The 6,898-nt window shown below is 42.2% G+C and overlaps 1 long non-coding RNA gene across 1 annotated transcript; it reads right to left on the bottom strand.

Annotated features, from left to right (window-relative positions):
* Positions 1-1,214: 1,214 nt before the first annotated feature.
* LOC124277462 lies at positions 1,215-4,049 on the bottom strand. Its single transcript, XR_006898827.1, has 3 exons — positions 4,013-4,049; positions 1,590-1,703; positions 1,215-1,354 (listed from the first exon to the last, which is right to left on the bottom strand). It is a non-coding gene; the product is annotated as an uncharacterized LOC124277462 (long non-coding RNA).
* Between the last annotated feature and the right edge of the window lie 2,849 nt (positions 4,050-6,898).

The following is a 6,898-nucleotide window of genomic DNA, read 5'->3' as shown; positions in this document are numbered from 1 at the left end:
TACTCATGCCAATAATGGTTGTCACCCCTTAAAATGTTTTTAATTGAGAGGGTGGGGTGTGAGGTGTGGGGGTTGGGGGATGGGAGGGGGTGGTGGGTGACAACAATTATTGGCATGAGTATATTTGTGAGTTTTAACAAATACTTGCAAGAAGTAGCAATGTTAAACGGATCCCAAAACAACATAACCTGATTGTAAGAAGAGGATGAATGGATCGGTGGCCAGACTTTGTGTCATGCAGACAGCATGTCTCTGTACAAGGACGACCTGGGTCTCTGTTCAGACTGTTCAGACAATATATCACTGTTCAGACAACAGAAATTACAGTCCGACGTCATATGCCTGGATTACTCCTCAATGAATACATTTCTCAGGCTTAACCCAGAGGTCAGGTTGTTACCAAACCCATGAGAATTATCCTACCGGCCATTCAAACAAGAACAATGAGCTATGAGGACAGGTAGAACAAGCTATTGAAATGTGTCTGATGGCGTAAATGAAGATCTGGGAGATATGACACAAATTATAAATGCATTTGTCATATCTGATGTGTTGTGTTTGGTCTACTGCCTATGTACATTCTTTCACAAAGGACAACAGGTAGCTGTGTGGCGAGGAGGAAGTAGAACGATCCTCCCACAGACCTTTGTTCATAATGTAATATGTCATGGTTTATCATTTAACGTGTCTGCCAATTCATCGCGCAATATCGACCGTTAACAATGCAGTTACTAACGAATGTAAATACATGTACATACACATGGTTCTGGTTTAACGTATCTATACCATAATATCATATTACGACATGTTAGCCTTACGTGTCGTGACTTCCCGCAATGTACAGACTTTAGATGCGCATCAGTGGTAAACCCATGAGTACAGATATAGTGCTGACAGTCATACGGCGACCCTGGGATGTGAACCCGTGATCTGGCATGATGCCAGGATGCCATTCTACTAGTCACCTTAATTGACCACTCCCGACTCTGTGAGTGTGTACGTGTGTGCGAGCGTGCGTGCGTACTTGCGTGTGTTCGTGAATGTATGTTCATGCATTCATGTTTGTGTGTGTGCGTGCACGCGTGCGTGGGCGTATGTTATGGCTTACGTCTAATGCTGAGTTGAAACTTGCACTCCTTCTGTAAACCATTTGTTTGTCTTGGTGGCCACGTACTGGACGAAGAAGTCGCCCCAGGGGAAGCGGTAGGAGTTGCTGACGTAGTTGGATGTCGAAGTGACTTCGTTATAAAGTGGGTCTGTGAAGGTTGGCACTGTCCACTCGTGGGTCAGTTCGTGGTCAGCTGTATTGAGATCTGTCCTGTTTCCACAGCCACTCATTACAGGGGCTGGACGTCTGGAGCAACATCAGGAATATTGTGTATATGGTTTCTATTTGTAAGGTTGAAAAATCAGATATAAAGTACATATAATGAATAAACAGTCATACATACTCAACAACATGCAACTCCACGCTTTTGTGTCTTGGGAAGAATACTTGGGAGAAAAACGTGTTTTTTCAGATTTGAGGTGCTATTAGCATTCAATGGCGGCAAATTTCCGGACTTGACCAGACTTGTTGGAAGTCCTACCTTCTTCACAGTTGACCCCTGACCATCCAGGTGGACACATACACGTGTACAGCTCCAGGCCGTTCACACACGTGCCTCCGTTCTGGCAGGGGTTGCTGTTGCAGGATTCAGCGACTGGAGACAAAACAAATGTGACCGTTATACGAACGCCTTGAAATATTCTGATGTGGTGGGTATCATAAATGCCAGACACTTAACGAGACATACCATGATCACTTAATGCGTGTTGCTGTATTGTAGCTGCTTCGTTATATCAGGGGATATTCGAGGAATAACAATGTCACTGCAGCGAGTTTGGCGGGCACTGGTAACGGATGGCCAAGCGAAAGGTAGGACCAGTTGTAACATTGCAATAGACATGTTCACGGTGTATTCTTTGGGTGCAAACAGAAAGACGACAGGTGGCTAAACACTGTCTGTCCAACACCCAACCACACACCTCATCGTTGGCCATGCATCTGCTTATGAGGCATGGTCGAACGGATATATAATTTGAAAGGGTCTCATAAACTCTTGTCTCTCAACACCTGACCCAATAACGACCCAGTTTCAACGACCAAGGCCCACCCGTGCTCTGGGCCAGGACTTTGGCTGGTCATTGTATTCTATGGATGTTTTCCAGGTACTCAGTTACGATATGTGTACGGTGGATTCGAGCCTCACCATCTTCATACACAACAGAAACAACAAACCCCTTTCCACATCCATGGACCAGGATTGCCAAACAGCACGACCAGTACGATTTTTCGGTTGAGTTGTTCAGCTACCCTTCCATGGACACTGTACAACAGCATTCTGGCGGTCATCCTAATGGTCATACTGACCACGCCACACCAGACCCTAATCCCAACTGGCGTTGGAAGAATGTGCCGATGTATCAAGGTTTGTACTCAGTGGATGTCACTCGTTGAGTTCTACTTTGCAGTTTGAAGAATGGAAAAGAAGCCCTTAGTCGTTCATCAAAGTGTAGGTGACATGTTTTCGGTAACAAATACTGCATTATAGTAAAGGTGTCGATAGCTGATGTATATCCCGGTGTCAGGGGTTTTCGACGATGTAAGACAAAAACGTAATTTTTATCTGTAATATCATTTAAAGTTTTATTTTACTAACCTCGGGTGATAAAGGATATATTCATCTATTTCACACAAAATATCAAGTGTTTCCACCAAACATATAGCGTTGATGACATCGTATCGGCGAAAACAGTGGGCGCTCGTAACACCCGGGTATTTTGGTATGGGTTTTCGACGATGAGCCATACTTTTTGCTCCGCACTGCGAGGGAGTGTTGTGATCACGTGGCTTCCTATTTATATATTGCCTGTCACCAGCAGACGACTGATCTTACTGAATTTTCGCTTGCTATTATTTGTTATAAAGGCAATTGATTTTGCATCTTAAATTAAGGTATTAACGATCTCAGGTAAATAATATTGATGTTTGTTTGTTTTTCATATAACTTTACTTCCCGATTTCCATTGTCAATAAAACTTCTCGACAGCGGCTGGGCACCCGCCCTACCAGTGAAACTGTTTTGTTCACTCCGATCGCAATAACTACTCACCCGATATAAGCGCGAGCAATGCAATCGTCGAAATCACCCAGAACGTCGAATACAGCTCGTGTTGGGATATGTGTGCTACTGTGTCTAATAGATAGCATCAATGGCCGAGATCGGTTTCAGATAATTCCCTAGAGGGTGACGCATACACAGAGGTACTGAATGACTGATGGGAAACCTTTTCTTTATGTTAGAGTGTTCCGTGGCATTTGGTCCCAGTGTTTGTTTTCACCTCATTCGCTTTTCATATCCGACTTATCGTATCATCGTTCAGGCGCACGTTCCTTTGAAGGAGGATGATCCATGCGCTGTATGAACATAGAGGATTATTACACGAGTGTTTCATACGACTTATACCACAGAACGAGTGTGAAATTCCTTTCATTCGAGAGCAATACCGCAATTTGCACTTTGAATTTCATTATAAGTCGTGTGGCAGCACCTTGCCGAAGTGTAATAATTTCTTTTAATCCATTTTATTCATGTACATATGTGCAGTAAAACACGGTAAAGCAAGTGATGACTGCCCTGTTCACTGATGTCACGTTAACTGTTTAATGACGTCCTGAGATGACGAAATACAGAAACAATGGTTGCTTGACAAAGTCATATGTACGCATGTGCACATATGGTATATATGACACTGGTTATGTTTCACCATATGGATAAAATACCATTATTAAAGGTCTAAAGATTCAACATTAAAGTTAAAGGTCTGTTTCAATAAGGTTAAATCTGCATTTCAATATTCTATGCCTTGGTAAGTCCGACGGCAATGTTGCCAGCAATAACAATACTTCAGTACTGCAGCAATAACTTTTGCTGTACCATGATAATTTTATTAACGAGTCATGACTTACATGGGCACCTTGGCGTAGACCCTGTCCAGTAGCCATATATGTGGAGTAGCTGCTGTATGTTGAACACGTCATTTGTGGCCGATCCAGTTATGTTGTATCCGTCGCTGCACGTGTAGCCTGCCCGTAGTTGTAGCAGATGTTGCTGACGGTGAGAGCACCGTTAGACGTTGTTTGTGGCGTGCGACGGGTAACAAAGCTTTCAGAAAGACAATAGCGTTATGTGAATAAAGAAGACATATAAGGGTTTGTTATATATATGAGGTAAAATAGAAAATACTTTGAGAGAACGTTTGTATGAGTAATGAATTACTGAGAGAGGAACATGACAAAATACGTTCATATTGGTCGATATCCGCTGCTTGCATTCAGCAGAACTTAACTGCATGTACCCAGACTACATATACTGTCATCGGCATATATTACGTAACGCACTGGCTCTAGATCAGGTTTTCCTTCATCTACGAAATTTGTTAAAGGAAACGATGTAAATTTAATTTAAGGACATTGGAGGGACTTTTTTATGCCGGCTTTTAAAGTAAAGGGTCATTCACCCACTACACGTGCACCGACATTTACCCGGAAAGAAAGACCAATTATGCTACTTCGTGACCATGAAGAAACCCAGTTAGAATAGATGGCAGCGGACTGGAAATAATCGAGTCTGGACCAGAACGAATCCAGTGATCAACAGCGCAAGCATCGATCCCAGCAGCACAGGATACGGGCACACACATTATTAGCCTGACCACCCGATCCCGTTAGTCCGCGACAAACATGGGTTACTGAAGACTGATAAATATCTTAGGTAAGTACTGTGTCATTATACAAACATTCCCCGACCTGCGTGGGGGGATATTACCAACGGGTGAGTACAGACAGGCAGGGCCACGAGGTTGCCATACAGGTCGATTTACTAATCCAGCAAAACAGAGGGATGGAAATACAGACATGTGATTAGTTCAATAACTTTACCGATATCACAGCATGTTCCGTATCTTCACCGCCGGGCACCTGCATCCGCCGTAGGAGGAGTCGTTACGAACCGTAAGGTACAGTGGGGTGTTACAGTCTTGGTAGTCATAGGCCGCCAGCTCCACCATCACAGTGTTCAAATGTCCCACAACTGTCAACGCACCGACTTTCCTCTCCCTCACCTGCCTCCGTAGCAGGCTTTTGGGCATTTCTGACATTCTTGCCAGGCATCCAGCTGCATTCACACGCATCCCATGTTGAAGGAGCTCTCTGACTCCACGCAGCAGGCAGCGTAAGCAGAACAAATATACCATATACATGAAAACATTGTGGCCTTGTAAAGCCGCTTTCTGGTTGTAGAAGATACTATCGGATGAAAACTTCATCAAAAACCCTGTTGACTGTTTCATCTATTTCACGAGAGACAAGATTCGGAAAACAGTCCTTGCATTACTTCTTCAATGGCTGGACAAAGAGACGTCGGTTGAGATAAGGCTGTTGGGTGGGTTTGGGACCGCTTATCCATACTGGCGGCTATGCTTAATGCAGGCGTCGCACGACAAAGGTGTAATCTAAAGACCGCCGCCCGCATTATCTACGCCCGAGACCAGGCTTTTCCGTTACACAGGCATAGAAGCAGACTTCAAGGCCAGCAGGGGTAAAGTGGAATATTGCGCTACAGACAATTCTTTGGTACACATTTAGCAAGATAGGTGTTGTGAGTGTAAGCTGAAGTATCAATCCTGCAGATATTTACATTTTTCATTTTGATTTCCTATAAGTGACGTCTTCTGGACAAAGGGATGCTTGGTTGGATTTAGTTCTCGATTACTGGATAAAGCTCTGTCGGCTAAACTGAACACACCAGATCGCTAGTTGCAAAGTTGGAAGGAAGAATTCAAAATTAGTTCATTACAGAATATATACACGAAAACGATAGGTACAATGTTGTTAACATATTTTTTCTGAGCTGTCGGATCAAGATGAAAAATGAAAACTTACGCCAACATATTACATATTTTTTACAGGTGTATTCTGAAGTCGTTGTGTTTTACGCACCTTACATGTACTTTTCTAATGTTTTTTCACCTATGCATATTAATGGGAAAACAGAACAATTTCAAGTTTTACTCGTTTGAAGGTTATATGATGATTATATGAATCCGATGATAATTGCACTCGTCGCCTGTAGCATGGAACTATGGAAGATTTGATGCCAACAAATGCTGTATACGCATATATTATTGTTGCTTCAAGGTCATATATAAAGGTCACGACTCGTAGTCAAGATTTAACAGTGTTATGTGTTTCCAGATAATATTCAGTCACCGATCGATTTAATATTCTACCGGTATCAGGGATAATCTTAAAATAATAATTTATCTCCGACATTTTACTTGCATAAACGTAAATGTTTGCAGTATTAGCTTCATTACCTGGAATATAATGTTTCTCCTTTCATTGCCTTATCAAATATATTTGTCATTATTTCCGAGGAATTATTTAGTCCAGGTTTATCCCATGGCCTTCAGATAATAATAATAAGTTCCTGGCTTCCTGGTATTATCTTAGGGATTCGGAGTATTATCTTAAAGATTCGGGTATTATCTTAAGGATTCCTGGTATTATCTTAATATTCCTGGTGTTATCTTAAAAGTTCAGGTATTATCTTAAGTTTTCCTGGTATTATCTTAAGGATTCGGTATTATCTTAATGATTCCTGAGTATTATCTTAAGGATTCAGGTATTATCTTAAGGATTCCTGGTATTATCCTAAGGATTCCTGGTATTATCTTGGGATTCCTATGTATTATCTTAAAGAGTTCGGGTATTATCTTAAAATTCCGGGTATTATCTTGTGGATTACGAGTATCTTCTCGTGGCCTCGGATTATTATGTCGAGGTTAAGGTATT

Source organism: Haliotis rubra, unplaced genomic scaffold, assembly GCF_003918875.1.
Source record: "Haliotis rubra isolate DU_JTF1 unplaced genomic scaffold, ASM391887v1 Scf2219, whole genome shotgun sequence".
Taxonomy (NCBI): domain Eukaryota; kingdom Metazoa; phylum Mollusca; class Gastropoda; order Lepetellida; family Haliotidae; genus Haliotis; species Haliotis rubra.
This window is presented reverse-complemented; position numbering and strand designations above follow the sequence as displayed.